The following is an 18,040-nucleotide window of genomic DNA, read 5'->3' as shown; positions in this document are numbered from 1 at the left end:
ATAAGGTTGATTTGTGTGTTCTTGAGTCTGCCTCCATTGTCTCTCCAAGCAGGATATTTGCAGGCAGCCCTTTCATCTCCAATGTGTGCAACTTCTCATGTAAGTATAAATTAAAATAGGAGATACAAGTTTCTTGATGCCTGGCTTGATTGACTGGTTTCCATCTCTTTATATCAAGAAGTATCAAGACATTTGGGGCAGAAAGGTGGCTCAGTGGTTAGCACTGCTGCCTCACAGTGCCAGGGACCTGGGTTCAATTCCACTCTTGGGTGATTGTCTGTGTGGACTTTGCACATTCTCCCCTTGTCAGTGTGCATTTCCTCCAGAAGATCTAGTTTCCTCCTATAGTCCAAAGATGTGCAAGTAAAGTGAATTCATCATGCTAAGTTGCCCATAGTGTCTAGGGATATGTTATGGGGATAGGGTAGGGAGGTGTCTCTGGGGGGATGCTCTTGGAGGACCAGTGTGGACTCAAAAAGCCAAATGGCTTGCTTCCACACTATAGGATTCTATGATTCTACTAATTTTGTGAACTTAGCTCTAATAATGTTTGTGGGATATAATATGACTTCCATATTTATTTCTTTTTGAAATTGCATGCTACATCATAGGATTTATACAGCTATATATGTTTGAGTTGTTGTCACATTTAATGCACATAGTTGGCTTCCAACCACATACACCTATCTCAACCAGAATAACTTTGCCAGACATGGCCTCATTTTGACCAGTCTGCTGCTGAAACTCACAATAATGCTTTGTTATCTTGAGACTTGACAATTCCAATGATGACCATGAATCCATTGTTGATTGTCGGAAAAACCCATCTGGTTCACTAATGTCCTTTAGGGAAGGACACTGCCATCCTTACCCAGTCTGGCCTACATGTGACTCCAGGCCCACAGCAATGTGGTTGACTTTCAAATGCCCTCTGGGCAATTAGGGGTGGGCAATAAATGCTGCCTGGCCAACGACGCCCTCATCCTGTAAATGAATAAAGAAAAAAAAACATCTGCCTTCACTTTCCAATTTTACTCATTGCAGCGTTAAGGTCATCCAAAACTCTACTGCCTGTGTCTAAATTTACAATAAATCCTATTCAGCAACCACCCCATGCTTGCTGACTTACATTGGCTCCCAGTCAAGCAATGCCTTGATTTTAAAATTTGCAGCTGTGTTTTCAAATTCCCCTATAGACCTATCCTTCCTTATCTCTGTAACCTCTTCCACACCTACAATACTCTGAGATGTCTGCATCCAGTTAAATTTGGTCTCTTGAGAACCCTCGAATTTAATTGTTTCATCATTGGCTGCATGTTCAGTTACCTCAGTCCTGAGCTCAGGAATTCCTTCCATATGCCTTTCCACCTCTCTAACTCACTTCCCTCCATCAAGACATTCCTGAAAATCTACTTCTGTAATTACCTTTAGACATTTGATCTTGTATCTCTTCATGTGGCTTGGCATCATGTTTTGTTTCATAATCCTTCAATGAAGCACCTTGGGTGTTTTCTCATGTTAAAGGTCCTGTATCAATCTACATGTTCTGGTTTAGATGTTATATAAATGTGTGTCTGGCTGGCCATTTATACCACAATACTCTCAACAAAGGTTGAGTAGCCTTCAATATTTCACATAAAAAGCAGAGTTTAAGGGAATGACTCAATAGAATTTTTTATACAATCAGTCTGGCAAAGGTAGAAAAGTTCGCTTTTTTTTGTAAATACTGTTTCAGCATTCACCTCAGCTCAAATTCAATAGGTGAACTTTCCTCTGAGCCAAGCAGAAATTTACCACTGAAATAACTTACTTATCCTGGCAATTGCATGTGATATCAACTCCCAAATCATTCTTCCTATTGCCTATATAAACCCTGACTTCTGTTGCTGGCCCAGTATGACCTCCCTTAAATAGTTTTCCGTGCTCAGAATTAATCTTGGCTCCTACCGTCTGGGTAGCTTTCAGTTGGATGAAGTTTAGAAGGGACACCATTGCCTGAATTCATGGTCGTTTTGTTAAATATTATGCATGTTCCATCGACAATTCTGTCCATCCACACAATCTATCATATCCACTTCCATGTCCGAGGCAGTTTATTTGGGAGTGAATTACGATGTTCTTTAATGGGAGGAAATAATATCAGAGCACTATCCTGTATCAGCATTGATAGCTCACACGTTAAATCATTTTTTTGAAAAAAATGCTTTACCCGTGGCACAGCTGGAATGATGGCTGGTCAGAGACCGAAATGGAATAAGCAAGTTTCTGGTTCAGTTCCTGCTCCACGTGGAGTTACATTTTCTCCTTGGAACAGTATTGGAAGGTAATACTATTGGTTTTGGTGCCCAGAGTTTAGGAAGGGGAAATAAAATTCAACTGAAGAGTTACAATGTTCAAGTGAACTTGTACATTTCACTTAAAGATAATCTTATTTCAGCTGTGATTCTCCCAGATTGGAATATAAATGACTAGACTAAGCAGGAATCAATTTTATAGAAAAACAAACACTTTGCTGTGTCATCAGAGAAGAGCCTACGCCTTCAAAAGAGGAAGGAGTTTGTTCTAAAAATAGGTATTGTAATGTTTATGGAAAATTGAGAAAAGTGGATTTCATCCTTTCATCGCTTGGGTGGAATTGTTTTCTGCTGTGGTTTAAATCATTATTTTGTCTTCTGATCAAATATGGTACCTTAATGATCCAACTGGTTTCTTGAGTGCTTGTGCAAATTGGACCCTGAAATTAACTCCACAGGTGAAGATTGACTGAAAAGAGTCCCAATTACTTGCCATTCTGTCAATGCCAAGTTACACTGGAAGTTCACATCGCATGAGAAAATGTTGGAATAAAAACAATTATAAATCAGCACAAGCAACAGCACAAAAGGAGACAAATTTACACCATATTCATTTGAGTATACAAATTAATGTTTCAAATCATTCAGCATTCATTTATGGCCATCAGAAACAGTCGTTTATGTACTTGGCAATTGGGAAACTTTGCAATTTTTAAATGCGGCTTATCCTGATGTCAAAAAGTGAAATTAGAATAAACAGACAAAAAGAGAGCAGATCTCAAAAGGACATCTTTATGTCTATATGCTTTTAAAAAGTTGTACTTCTATGTCATATAATGACTTCTTGTTGCACCTGAAAATCTGGTCATAGTTTGATGAGAGCCCCTGAGCAAAGCCATTATGAAATTCTCTTACCAATCCTGTAATTTGGGTGCCAGAGTCCCTTATTATGAGTGAGTTTGCATTTTGTTGGAGGAATTGATCAATGGTCTGGGAAAGATTCAAGACATTCTAATGAATTACCTCATATTTTGACCTAATGTCATGGAGGGTTTCCCTCTGTGAACCATGCCAATTTTTCTCATGCAATTCTCCTCATTAAGTATGCACCCCGTCTCACAACGCTGCTCTTACCCATTCATGTACTCACTGCAGTTCCATTGTGGTCCTGGCCATTCCCACTTCAACCCTAAATAAACTTGAGGTCATCCAGAAATCTGCTGTTAATGTCCTAATTGCACCAAATCCAATTTAGCAAAAACCCTTGCGCTGTCAGGCCTACTGTTGTCTCCCAGTTAAGGAACATTTTGATTTTAAAATTTTCATTGTAAAAACCCTCTGTGGTCATAGTTTTCCCTTCCCTGTAAACTTCTTCAGCTCTACAACCCTCTGAGAGATTTATACTCCATCAATTCTGTCCTCTTGAGCATTCTTGATTTTTAATCATTACACCATTGGTAGCAATTCCTTCTGCTACCTAGGACCTAAGCCAGGGGTCAATAATTTTTTTTCAAATTAAAGAACCTTTTGTAAGAAGAATTTCTTAAAATAAAAGATGATTGGGATCCACGTGGTGAAAAATCAGCCTTTATAAAACAAGTATTTGTCAAATTGCTGAGTTAAAAATGGCCTCGGGGATGCCATTGAGAGAGCGGCCTGTGTTCTCAGCGGTGGTATAATAGGCAAGTCGGGAAGGCCTCAAAGCCTGAGTGGACTGTTGGCACCCGCAGTCTGGCACTGCATGGAAGGTAGCCTCTAGGTTGATAGTCTAGTTCCCGGCACCTCAATGGTCCATAGGCTCATTGAAAATTCCAGCCACTCTCTGATAGGCCTTAATTGTCCTTTCCTTTCCTTTCCCATAATTGGTCACCCATGGGGAAATAGTCTGGGAGAAGGATAGTCTAGGCACATTTTCATACCAGCCCACCTCCATATTCAATCTCATAAGGGGGCAAAAATCCTCCTCAGTGTTTGACCACTCCTTTACATTCAGCAATCCCAGTGAACAATATGAAGAGGACTCAGCATTGGCAGGCAAGTTCCAATGTCAGACTATAACTTTATTTACTTGAACACAACTTTCCAGTCTTAGCAAACTTCAGTGTACGAAATCTTCTTGATTTTCCAGCAAAACCATGTCTTATGTAAGTGACTATATGCAAAGCCAGGGTACATCATAAGAGAATTTTAGTCAAGCATGTCAGTGCCTTGGATTACCGCTTTTTAGACACAACAATGTTCATGCTGATTAATTGTAATTTCTTTGAGTTCAGAGCTGCGCCCATTTGTACAAAGTGTATCAGATACCAGACGTGGGTCAATCTAGTGGGTCGTGCCAATCTATTTGTAAGATAAACATACACATATTGCCGGTCAAAAGTTCTTTCACAAGCTCCAACTTTTATAGATAAGAATTTACTATAGAAACAGGGCTTCAGTTTAATCTTCAGAAGGCAGGCTGGTCTACAAAGAGTATACTTTATTGGTTCCTTATTATCCACCAATGAGATAGCAGGACTCCTCCCTGTATCCAAGCCCCATGGAAACTATGGAAAAAGAACAACCCAGTGACTGATTAGTCAAGTTCTCTAAAAACTCCTTACTGTATCACAGAAGACAATTAAATAACTGATCAGCCACAAATTTTCCCCTTAGAAGTATTAACATGCTTTATGATACTTTTAAATAAAACACAAGTATGTTTTCATGTTTTTCTCAGTTTCACTTTCCTGTGTTTTGGATGGAAAGTAATTTTAAAAAGTAACATTAGTGATGATGAATGCGAGGGCAAACTCATGTAGAACCTGTCTGGCAGCTAAACACAGAATTTAGTTTGCTGTAAAGCACAACAATATTATTCAGTTTACAGCAATAAATACAATTTGTAAATGCATCACCTTTGTGGATATAGAACACTTATAATTAATATAAATTGTATAAAGGTTACCAATATTACAGAAGTACGAGCACAATGTAAGTATATTTTTATTATGTGTAGCAAAAGAAACATTTGGAATGTCTACTAATCAAGTGATCTAATGTTTAAGCAAACTAAAAATAGCAAGACGTACAACGTGTGAAGGAAGAAACAAAGTTAACATTTTAGGAATAATGATTCCTCCAATTCTGCCCTCACGCGTTGCCTAGAACCATTATAGTGACCCCTTGTCATCACCTTCCAACTCACTAGCCTCCATATTCAGCAAATGGCCTTCTACCATCATTGCTACTTCTAGTAGATGCTGCCAAAGATATTGTTGTATATAGGCCCAAAATACTGAGAAGTTCTATCAGCTTCACCCATTATGATGATGTCATATGGGCCTATGGGCAGAACATCTTAGGATCTTGAACAAGGGGGACCTGCTGTCTGGTCCACCTCAGAGTCTTTGTAACAATGTCTATCACATCAACGTAACCTGTAACTAGTTGGTAACATGCAATGAACTCTGTCTTATTAACTACAAGAGACTCTTCTAGTTAGACCAGGAAGTGGTTTTCCTTGACCAAACTAGAACAAGCAGGTCTATGGTTTCCAACATTTACAGTGATTGGGGCAGCAATCTTCATCGTGAGGAGCAGCTCAGGCAGTGTAGTGAACTGGCATCTTCCCCTTCCTTCCTTTTTCAGCATTCCCAAAGTATCACTCTGTAAAGGAGTGATCCTTGTACACTTCTCAATTATTATCAGCCCATCACTTTCCTAAAATACCTTCTCATGCAAGTGCTGGGCATATAAAACCTACTATTTTGCTTCTCCCCTTTCCAAGGTCTCGAGCACTCCTTCCAGCTGAAAGTGATGCACTTCATAAATGCAAAGCATAGAGTCAAGAACAAAGAGAAAGTATTAATATGGGAAATGATGAATAGATCTACAACATAAATCTAAGAGTAAATCAACTAACTAAGAATAGATTAAACTTTACAAAAATAATACAAGTATAAAACTAAAGGCTCTGTATCTGAATGCATGTAGCATTTAAAACAAAACTGAGAAATAAACTGAGTGCAGATAAAAACAGTTAAGTATGATCTGGTTACCATTATAGACACATCTGTGCAGGATGACATGAATTGGGACCTGAAACCCTGAAGCATACCGGACAATAGGGCACTTAGGAAGGATACTCAGACATTAGCTAGGAAACTAAAACAAAAGTGAAGGGCGGCCCTGTTAGTTAATGATACTATTCACAGAATAAAGTGGGATGACCTAAGCTTAGGAAATCAGGCTATTGAGACAGCTTAGGTAAAGATGACAAATGATGAAGGCAAGAAGACACTGTGGGAGTGGTGTACAACACCCCTAATGGTCACTACATAATAGGGTGGAGCATAAAGTAAGAAATGAGAGCTTTTCACAAAGTCACTAACAGCATTAATCATGAGAAGATTTAAATGTATATATAGACTGGTGTCATGATTGGAACCAGGTGGGCCTCATTCACTATGAGATCCTTGATTGGGGTTGTTAACCTGGGCCAAGCAAGAAGCCCTGGCTGACCAATATAAACAGGGGACTTAGAATCTCCTCAGTTTAGGGGACTGACTCCAAGCTGGCTGGCAAATGTAGTCTAGCAGAGGAGCTAATAGAATTATCTTGGGATAGTTTCTCACAACAGCATGTTATGGAACCAACCAGAAAGCAGGCTGCACTGGACATGGTATTGTGCACTGAGGTAGAATTAATTTATGATCTTGTAATGAAGGCACCTTTGGGTAGCACCAAATATAATAAAATTAAATTTTATGTTCAGTTTGAGGGAGAGAGGAGTGGGTGTGAGTCTGTTCCATTTTATAATGTAATAAGAACAATTATGAGGGCATGAAACCAAGTTGAGGCAAATTAACAGATAAGTCAACAGAGATGCAATGGCAGGTGTTACAGATTATCTTTTAGAATACATGGAATATATACATTCTATGGAATAAAACAAAATTCAATGTTCAGACTCACCATTTCTGTTTAATTGGAAAGGTTAGATAAAGTATCAAACTTAAAGAGAAAGTATATAATTGTGCAAGTGGCAGGTCAGAGGTTTAGGTAGTATACAAAACACAGCAAAGAATGACAAATACATTAATAAGGTGGGAAATTATTGTATGAGAGAAAGCTAGCCACAAATATAAAAACAGTTGATAAGCATTTCTATAAATATTTGGAAAAAGAAGAAGTTAGGAAAGTGAATACTGGTCCTATAGAAACTGTGTTTGGAGAATTAATAATGAAAAATAAGGAAATGGCAAATAAATTGAACAGGTATTTTACTTCAGTCTTCACAAGAGAGTATACAAATAACATCCCAAAAGCAGCTATAAATTTGGAAATAGAAAGGAGGGGTAGATTCAGGAAAATCACAATTACCCAAGAAGTGGTACTGAGTAAACTGTTGGAGCTGTGGGCTGACATATCCCCGTTTGCTGAGGTATTATATCCCAGGGTCTTAAAACAAGTGGCTACTGAAAGAAATAATACACTAGTTTTAACTTTGCAACTACTACAATCCCATTATCTTAACATTTCATAGGGAAAATGTTAGAAGCTATTATTAAAGAAGTTATAACAGGATGCCTAGGTAATCTGCAGGGTCAACATGGTTTTTTGAAAGGGAAATCATGTCTGACCAACCTATTTGAATTCTTTGAGGGCATAAAACATGCTGTGAATAAAGGGGAACCATAAGAATGCACTGGAATTAAATTTCCAAATGACATTTGATAAGTTGCCATATCTAAGGTTATTAAAGAAAATAATAGCTCATGGAGTAGAGGATAGCACATTATTATAGCGAGAAGATTCGCTGGCCAACGGGAAGCAGACGGTAGGCATAAATGTGTAAAGATTTTGTAAGGCTTTCTTTTGTAAATTAAATGTAATTTGAATGTATTTAATGATGTATTAAATGTACTGAGTGATGTGCCACAGGAATCAGTGCTGGGACCTTCACTGTCTACAAATTATACAAATGAGTTGGATGAAGGGACAGAAAGTATTGTTCCCAAATTTGCTGACAATACAGAGATAGGTAAGAAAGTATGACGTAAGGAGGCTAAAGATTTATAAATAGGTTAGGTAATGTGCAAAGATCCGGCAAACAATACATAATGTGAGAAAATGTGAAATTGTCTATTTTGGCAGGAATAATTAAAAATAAATGTATTATCTAAATGATGAGAAGATGCAGAGCTCTGAGGTGCAAAGGGACCTGGATTGTCCTAGTTGATGAATCATTTAAGGTTAGTGTGCAGGTACAGCAAGGAATCAGAAAAGCTATAAAATATTACCATTTATAGTTAGGGGTATTGAACACAAAAGTAGGAAGGTGACACTTAGTTGTACGGGGCCCTGGTGGGACCACGTCTGGAGTACTGTGCACTGCATTGGTCTCCTAATTTAAGGAAGGATGTAAATGCATTATAAATAGCTTAAAGAAAGTTCATCAGATTAATACTTGGAATGTGTTGGCTAATGGGGAAAGAGTTGACAGAGTAGGCTTGCATTGACTGGAATTTACAAGAGTAAGAGACAACTTGATTGAACCATAAGATTCCTGAGGAATCTTGACAGGGTAGATTTGAAGATGGTGTTTCCTCTTATGAGAGAATCTAGAACTAGGGGTCACTGTTTAAAAATCAGGGGTTAACCATTTAAAACAGAGATGAGATTAAATTTTTTTTGTCAGAGGGTCATGCGTCTTTGGAACTCTCTTCCTGAAAAGGCGGTGGAAACAGAGTTCTTGAAATTTTTTTCAGGCAGAGGTAGGTAGATTCTTGTAATGAGGTGAAAGGTTATCAGGTATAGGCAGGAACACAGATTGGAGGGAAAAATCAGATTCGCCATGATGTTATTGAATGGCAGAGCATGCTCAAGGGACTGATGGTCTACTCCATATCCTTATTTGCACATAATTACATTTCTTTCAATTTAGAATACCATATTCTCTGTTCACAGCGTGGTCTTCTCTACGGTGTGGAGACCAATTGCAGATTGGATTACCACATTGTGTGTCACTTAAGCTCAGCGAAAAGCAGAATCACGTTGTCAACCATCCAAAACTAAATGGTGCAGTGCTTATAATGTGATTTCAATGTAGAATTCAACAGGTTGTAATGTGCTTATCAAAAATTGTTGTGCTGTTCCCAGATCTTATGTTTAGCTTTTTTAGAAAAATGCAAGAGGCTATGCATAGAGAGGTCAGGGTGGGAGAGGGTCAGGAAATTAAAATAACACATATGTGACAAAAAGCTTAGGATCACAGTCAGATCCTGGATCATTATAACAGCCCAATCTACATCTTCCATTTTCAATTTCCTTCATCACAGGTGTACATTTTGAAAAATTCCCTTTTTCAATTATTTTGTGCAATATGAGCATCATTGGCAAGGTGAGCATTTGTTGCCCAACGCAGAATGTCCTCACAGAGGAAAATGTAACATCGGGGCATGGCATTTTAGGAGTTAATGAACAAAATAATCTCACACAGGTTGAAATTGTTGGTGGTTAGCTAACATTCCTGATCATGTCTTGTATAAACCCAGCTTGCCTTTTCTTCTGTGGCTTTTCATTTAAGGACTGTCACTGCGATAGAGACAAGGTACAATAATCCATAACTTTCGTAAGCAAATAGGTATCTCAATGCTGGCTGCAAGCCAAGCGGAGAATTGCTGGAACTTGCTAGGAGTGTCAGTGAGGGCCTGTTCTTTGACAATGATCCGTGTTACTCAGCCCTGATAGTTTTGTTGCCAGCTACTGGAGATGTATGATCCAGCACTCACTGGCTTAGTAAATCTTGTAGAGAGTAAAGTCAACTAGGAGATTTCAGTTTGCTACAAAAAAATACGCACAAAAAAGCTGTTGGTTAATTACTATAACTGACCGTAAATTCAGTGAGTTATTAGAGTAAATTTTTAAGTAAAGTTTGTTTCCTCTTTGAGTGTAAAACATGTGGACCTTTTACATTTATCGTACTTAGGATTCACTGCATCACTAATTCTAAAAGGGATTTATATATGAACGGTATGAATAGTTTTGAACTCTGAACTATCATAAAGGCATTAGCACATAAACAACCACAACCTTTGTGATAATCCTTTAATCCATTCTTAATAGTTTAACACTCCAACAGCCCTTGCTTTCCTGTGCTTGTTTTCCTCCATTCAATATACACACCTTTCTTCTTCTGTATTTTCACTTCAGTTTTCAAGACATAAATGTAATTGCAGTAAATGATCTCCAACTTATGATAACATTTTGACATGCTGTTGCAGTGACAACAGCCTGATTCTTAACTTAAGTATTTCCCTGAAATAGAAGATCTACAAGCAATGTATCAACTTAGTGTTGTCTGTATTGTATTTTTTTTTCAAATTAACAACTTATAAAAGATACAAATGATCAACCATTAATTGGAGAAGTCAATCATTTGAATTTTAGGAGGGACTGGCCATTTAAGTTTTGAAGCCTGCACACACTAGATGAACATTCCAGCATTTTTTACACTGGAATGGGAATCTTCTGGCTGAATAACGCACTTGCCCTTTGAAACAGTTCTCAGTTCTTGCAAAGCATATTGGAACGGTCATGATACCACCTCTGCAGCAAATCAATGACTTTCGTAGCGACAGAATCAAAACCTCTCCTTATGACTACTTGCAACTATGTCAAGGTTATGCAGACGCAGACAAGATCTATGTGTCTGCTAATCTGGGTCCTGGCAGTAGAACGTGGTTCAGGGCAGCTTGCTGCAGCTGTTGTTGGTATGTGAACTTCTGCTGGGTAACTGTGGAATTCGGGAATAAATCAACAAGAGCTTGAATATTTTGGTCAAGAAATCTGTTGAAGTAAAATCACACTTTATTTCTGTCAGTCGTCATTAATGCTGCACCAGAAAATATGGTGATCCACAGCTGTTGGTATTTAACTACATTAAAGTGCACCTCTGGGAGCTTGAACATTTTTGTTCTGCCATCACAAACTGTGATAAGTGACAAATTTCTTTGCATGATGTTGACTGAGCAACATTATTAATGGACTTGTGGATCAATACAGCAAGTTACTTAGGTAGCTTGAATAAAAGCAAAATACCATGGATGCTGGAATTCTGAAACATACAACAGTGAATGCTGGAGAAACTCAGCAGGTCCGGCAGCATCTGAGGAGAGAGAATCAGAGTTAATGTTTCAAGTCTGATATGACTTTTCTTCAGAACTCAGTTTGAAATATTAGCTCCGTTTCTCTATCCACTGATATTCCTGGACCTACTGAGTTTCTCCAGCATTCACTGTGTTTGCGTTGAGGTAGCTATCTGAAATGGTGTCTGCTGCCTTAGGGATCAATCATGGCTTTGCTAACATCTAGGAAGCCACTCTTAGTAAGGAGGAAGTGTATCCCTACCTATCTTCCCCTTTCAGAAAAATATGTGGAGAAATCAATTAAAATTACAACCATAAAACTGAGCAGCTGGTGATTCAATGCATTGTTGTTATTATTTCAGAGGAAAAGAGTGAAAAATTGGATCAGAACATCTCACAAGGACAGCCAAATTCCTTTCTTTTTACTATAGAGATGAGTGCTTTGAAAGCGTTCTATAATTTTACTAGGGATGAGTACTTCAAAAGTGTTCTGTAATGTCATAATTTATTTACCATTGGATGTTCCAGTTTGATTTATGCTGCAATATACAGCATCAGGCTGAATGAAGCACATTATTTCAGAATCTCTGCCACAGACTGGAAAATTCACTTGTACCTGACTGTGTAGCAAATTTTGAGATGATGAGATCAAAGTTCTTCCTATGACCATCTGACAGATTCAAAAACCCATCTGGTGACCATCTGATCAAATAAGATATCTACTAATGTTCCACAGTCAAACATGCTCCTTCAGTTAAAGTACTGAGTTACAGAGATTATCACGCATTCAATAATAGTCTGTGATAAACTCACTAATCTTAGCAGTACGAGTGATGAGATCATTGTATTCTTAAACTCAGAGCTGAGGAAGGTGAAAATCGGCCAGTATACCTAGTTTCAATGCTCTTTGGCAAGTCCTAATGGTACTGGTATAATTAGAAGATATATAGGCTTGTGAAAAATTACCATCCACTACATCTGCTACACGGATTGTTTCCATGTTTTGTTAACATATGAATAGGCACAATGTTGATGTGCTGCTTTTGAGAAATCATGAGTAATTGGGTATAAGCTTTTCAAGGGCCACTAGGGATAGACAATAAATACCAACTTTATCTGTGATACCTTATTCAAAGAATGAATTATTTTAAAACAAGCTTTAACACTAGTGTTCACTTAGATGTGTCCAGGAAGAAAGGTGCTAACAAATTAGCTCCCAACATTTAACTTATTAAGTGTAATTTATTTTATAACAAAACTATACATTCATGAAAACAATAGTGGGAGGTGCTGAGACATCACTGTCAGAGTTATCAGTCTTCTGGAATCTGAATGAAACATGGGTCAGTGTAAAAGTGGCTACAAAACTATGAGTGTACTGTGAATAAGAAACAACATTATAGTCCATGCTGGATGTGAATATTATGATCATGTTTGGACTTGATTTTTGCTGCTGGGACAGGATGTTTTGTGACTCACTGGTAAAACGTATGCCAAACGTTGCAATTTTCACTCCGGCAGGGGTATGGGTATGGGGGGCTGCTGGTACGGTTGGGCCTGCCAATGCTGGAAGCAGAGTTTAAGTGGCTACAATGGTGGGCAACTGCTGAACTGGGCTGGTTAGAAGACCTCAGTTCTCTGGGAGTTCACCACTGTTGTTTCAGAATTTGTTACTACCGCTAACTCTCACCCCTCACATATCCTCACTCTCCCTCCCACCCACACCCAGGGATCCTCATACCCGTCACACAAAAGTCATGCACTCCAATGCTAACTGTGTTACCACTTACCCAGTCTTTGCCATGGGTAGACCTCAAGACTTATGTGGAGGTGAGAGATATAAACTTCTAATAATCTAATGCAGCTCTCCCTTGTACACACTTGATAGTGTAAACACTGATTCAAACAACCTATTCAAAGCTTTTAAATGTCCTCAGTGGTTAATCTCTCCTGAAAAACAATTTCCACCCAGATTTCACCAAGACAGCTAATCCTTTAACAGTCTCTTTAAATTGTCAAATTGTTCATGTAGAACCTCTGCCAAGATCATTGTAGGTTTTGAAACTCAGATAAGCATTCATAACAAAATAGAACCCCCTGGAGAGATTTGAGCAAAATGACTTTACTGAAACAGTACAAACATGCCACTGCTTTTTTTCTAACCCACAGCAGGGGACCTGTCAATCAGAGCAGTCCAGCAGACGGATTTCATTCACTCTGAGTGACAACTACAGCCTTTGTAAGTTTAAAAATGAGGGGATTTAAAAATAGCACATCATGGCAGCTAAACAGACCTCACCAGCCACTCAAGTATATTTAAATCTACTTTATCAATTTGTGACTCCTACACTGTGGGTTTAAGTCCTTGCAACAGCCAAATTGATGTCTGCTTGAACTGAGCACTGAACGTGGATTGATGGTTAAATTTAATGCAGACCGGATAGGGATGACAGACTCTCTCCTCTGATGGATATTACTGAATCAAATAGGTCTACATGACACCTGACAACTTGTTCTCCTCTGACTTCACTCTCCAATTATGCTGAAGTACCTCCGCTGTCAGTCTGTCTGCTTCTGGGACCTCTCCATTCTACTGCCTCTATTAACTGTCCAGCCACCATTTCCAGGTCTAACACAGGTCTGCGACCAGTCGGCCGCTGCCACTCCAGAGTTCCATCCAGATCTGGTGCTAATCTGTGTGCTCACCTTCCCGCTCCTCTCAGTGACGCTGACTGCCTGTCACAGGGTCCTCACCTTCTCCTCTCGGTGACGCTGACTGCCTGTCACAGGGTCCTCACCTTCCCGCTCCTCTCCTCTCCTGTCAGTGAAGCTGAATGCCTTTCTCTGGATCCTCACCTCACCCAGTCCTCACTTATTTACCTCAGTTTTCTTCTGATGTCAGAATGTAAATTGCAAATATATTGTGGATTGTATTACAGTACAAATTTTGAACAGTAAAGTTTATTATTGCTTATTTGACTCCATGGAACCTTGTGGCTTTCAAAGGGTACCTAGATCTCACACTTTGTGTATATTTAAAAAGAACCTCCTGAACCGTAGCAAGATTGTAACTTAAAATTGCTTCTGGGATCAGAACAGATTATAAATCTGGGTTAGTAGTCCAATAACATCTGTGACATTACTACCCTTGTGGACTGAAACATAAATTTACTCATTTATGTTTGAGCAGTAACTCTGTTTCTTGTCAGTGAAATGGTCCTCTCTTAATAAGTGGTGATTTCATCAAAGGGAAGGAGGAAGGTATCAACAGTGTTGAAGAAACATTCTCAACTTATCCTTGTAGGTCTTTTTTTAAAGTAGGAAAGCCTGCTCAAGTAGCAATGTGCAGTAAGTACAAGGAGGCTAAAACATACGGGTCATCTTTCCACACCAGTGTCATTTTTGTCACTGAATGGAGCAATATCCAAAATAGAATGGATCAATGGAAGCTTCCAAAAGGCAGCAAGAAGAAACCACGTTACATTTTCTCTGCAATGTACAAGTACAGAGGTCATAAGCAGAAACCAGGCCACCCAACCCAACCAATCGGCATTGGCAAGTTGTTGTAATCACATTCACTTACCCTGCTCCCATATTACTTCATTTACTCAATTAAACCACATATTCAATGCATTCTTGGATTTTCCTGATGTTTGCTCCTCAACCACTAGCTCTTGTAGGTGAATTCCATGGCCTCGCAATTCTCAGTGCAGAAAGGTTTCTTCAGTACTCGGTTCTAAATCTTTCATCTATGCCCACTCATTAATGACCCTTCAGCTAAGAGAAGTATCTGCTTCTATCTCCCTTGACCCAACTTTTGCTGTTTACCTACCACTTACATTGTCAGAAACTAAATTAATTAAATTAAATAAATAAATAAATGATTAAACACATAAACTAAAATCAACAGGAAGATTGACATGCAATATATTCTAAATTAGAGCTAAATTCTTCAGAAGGGTCTAGACCCGAAACGGCAGCTTTCCTGCTCTTCTGATGCTGCTTGGCCTGCTGTACTCATCCAGCTCTACACCTTGTTATCTCAGATTCTCAGGCATCGGCAGTTCCTACTATCTCACAACAGATGCTGTTGTTTTGCTCTCTCCACAGTCCCTGTGGAAAGCTAACAAGGGAAGGGAGAGGAATAAGTGTCTAGTGGTGGCATCCTGGCTGGAGGTGGCAAAAATGGCAGCTAATGATCCTTTGGATGTGGATGCTTGTGGGGTGGTAAGTGAGAACGAGGGCTACCCTATCGCTGTTGTGGGAGGGAAGAGAAGGCGTGAGGGCCAAAGTGCAGGAGTTGTGTTGGACACAGCTGAGGGCCCTGTCAGGTGGTAGAGAATTCTCAGATGAGGAAGAAGGTGGCCATTTTGGAGGCCCCTCTGTCGGATCTGGCATCTTCAGAACAAATGCAACAGAGATAGAGAAACTGGGAAAATGGAATCAAGTCATTACAGGAAGAAAGGTGTAAGAATGTATAGTCAAGGTAGCTGTAGGAGTTGGTGGGTTGTAGTGGATGTTGGTGGCCTGTCCCCAGAAATGGAAGCAGAGATGTTGAGGAAGGGAAGGGAGGAGTCAGTGATGGACTGGGTGAAGGTAAGAGGAGGTTGGGAATAGGGAGTGAAATTGATAAACTTTTCCAAGAGGGAAGCAGTACCACTGATGTCATCAAAGTATCAGAGAACGAGTTGTGGGTGGGGCCAGAATAGGACTGGAACAAGGAATGTTCCCCATACCCCACAAAGAGACAGGCATAACTGGGGCCTATACAGATACCGATGACCATCCCTTTCTTAAGTGAGAGGAGTTAAAGGAGAAGTTGTAAGGCTAGACTTGTATCCCCTGGAGTTTAGAAGGGTAAGCTGTGACTTGATTTAAACACCGGAGGTGTCTTGGCAAGGTGAATGTGGGACTATACAGAACTAGGTGCCATTGTTTAAAAATAAAGTACCAGCCTTTTAAGACAAGGGATTTTTTTTTTCCTCACAGACTGTCCTGGGTCTTTAGAACTCTCTTTTCATGTAAGTCCCTGAATATTTTTAATATTTTATTGATCAGCTTGGGTTAACAACCCCAATCAATGATCTCATAGTCAATGAAGTCCAGCTAACCCTTGTTCCAATCATTACAGTTGAAAGAAATAAAAGGAGAGAAAAGGCTGTTGCTCCGGGCAAGATATCTCCCTGACGTTCAATTCCAATGGTTTTATTAGACCCACAGACTCTGTCTTGTGACCTTTTTCTGAAAGTGTTGTAGACTTAGCTTCTCCAGTCAAGCAGGCTTTGTTCTTTGAAAATGCAATAATTTTCCTGCTGCAGCCAGTCTCCTTTGCTTATTTATTTCCAAAAAAAAAATTCAAAACATAGATACAGTCCAATCAGTGATATTCTAAATTATCATTTCAGGTAGCATGCCTTCATAACATTTTTATTGTCTATTTTGCACCCAGCACTTCAACAGAATGGAATTTACAAGGTGAGTAATAAAAACAGCGCTGTTTACTGCAGGCAACTGTTGGTAGTGAAATGTGCCACTGATTTTCTGGTGAAAGTTCATTTGAGTTTGAGCAGAAGGACAACAATGTCAGGCTGATTGATATGGTTGTCATCCATTTTCACTGATGTGGAGGTTCCAAGAAATCCTATCCTAAACACTCACTCTTTTTACATTACAGCACATCAGCATCCACTGGGAAATCATCAAAAGTCCATTTCAGGATGCACAAATGACCAATGCAAAAAATTGTCAATAGTTGCTTCATACCATTGCAATCATGACTCAAGCACTGACATAGCTGAACAGCCCAGAGAATAATTTAGTTTGTTTGAAGGGATAATATCTTTTAGGGAAACAAATGTATCATGCTTACCTGCTCTTCCCTATCTGTGACTCCATACACCCCACAATGCGGTTCATTCTTAATTAGCCTCTTAAGTGACCTAGTAAGCCACTCAGCTGTATTTATGAGGCCTCAGCTCATCATCATCTTCTCAAAGGCAATTGGGAATGGCCAATAAATGCTGGCCCTTACAAGTGATGTCCACATCCTATGAAAGGCTACAAAAAATTAGGCTAATATCAGCTGGGTTATTGGGATTGATGCTGCCAAAACACACTGGGCTTGGTTGACAGAAGAAATTATTTCACTCGTATTGCTGCAGGTAAATCAGTCTTATCCTTAGCAATTGTATATTTTGAAAGGGGGAATTAGGGCTGGAAAGTATCGGAGTAACGTCTGGAAGTGTAACTCAGGGGAAAACCCACAAATCATTCCATGATGAAATACAACAAGAACTGATGATGCTTAACCAGTGCTGGCAGAATAGTACCAGTTGAAAATCTAAGACTCAATTCACTAAAAATCTCATCAGTGGATATACAGTGATCTCCACATCCTTTAACACAAGGGCAAGATACTATGTGGCTGCCAGAAATCTGAGATGGAAACTGTAAATGCTGGAAATACTCAGAAATTCAGACAGCATCTTGCGGAGAGAGAGAAACAGAGTTAATTTACATATTTTGCCGTCTCCACAGATGGTCCCTAACCAGCTGAGTATTTGCAATATTTTCAGTTTTTCTTCATTATCTTTTCATATGTTTTCACTCCACATG

At 39.2% G+C, this 18,040-nt stretch overlaps 1 long non-coding RNA gene across 1 annotated transcript; it reads right to left on the bottom strand.

Moving 5' to 3' along the window:
* Nucleotides 1-4,336: 4,336 nt before the first annotated feature.
* Nucleotides 4,337-17,346, bottom strand: LOC125486116. The gene is made up of 2 exons (XR_007264800.1): nt 17,295-17,346; nt 4,337-4,840 (listed from the first exon to the last, which is right to left on the bottom strand). It is a non-coding gene; the product is annotated as an uncharacterized LOC125486116 (long non-coding RNA).
* Between the last annotated feature and the right edge of the window lie 694 nt (nt 17,347-18,040).

Source organism: Rhincodon typus, chromosome 26, assembly GCF_021869965.1.
Source record: "Rhincodon typus isolate 14 chromosome 26, sRhiTyp1.1, whole genome shotgun sequence".
In the NCBI taxonomy this organism is placed as follows: Eukaryota; Metazoa; Chordata; class Chondrichthyes; order Orectolobiformes; family Rhincodontidae; genus Rhincodon; species Rhincodon typus.
This window is presented reverse-complemented; position numbering and strand designations above follow the sequence as displayed.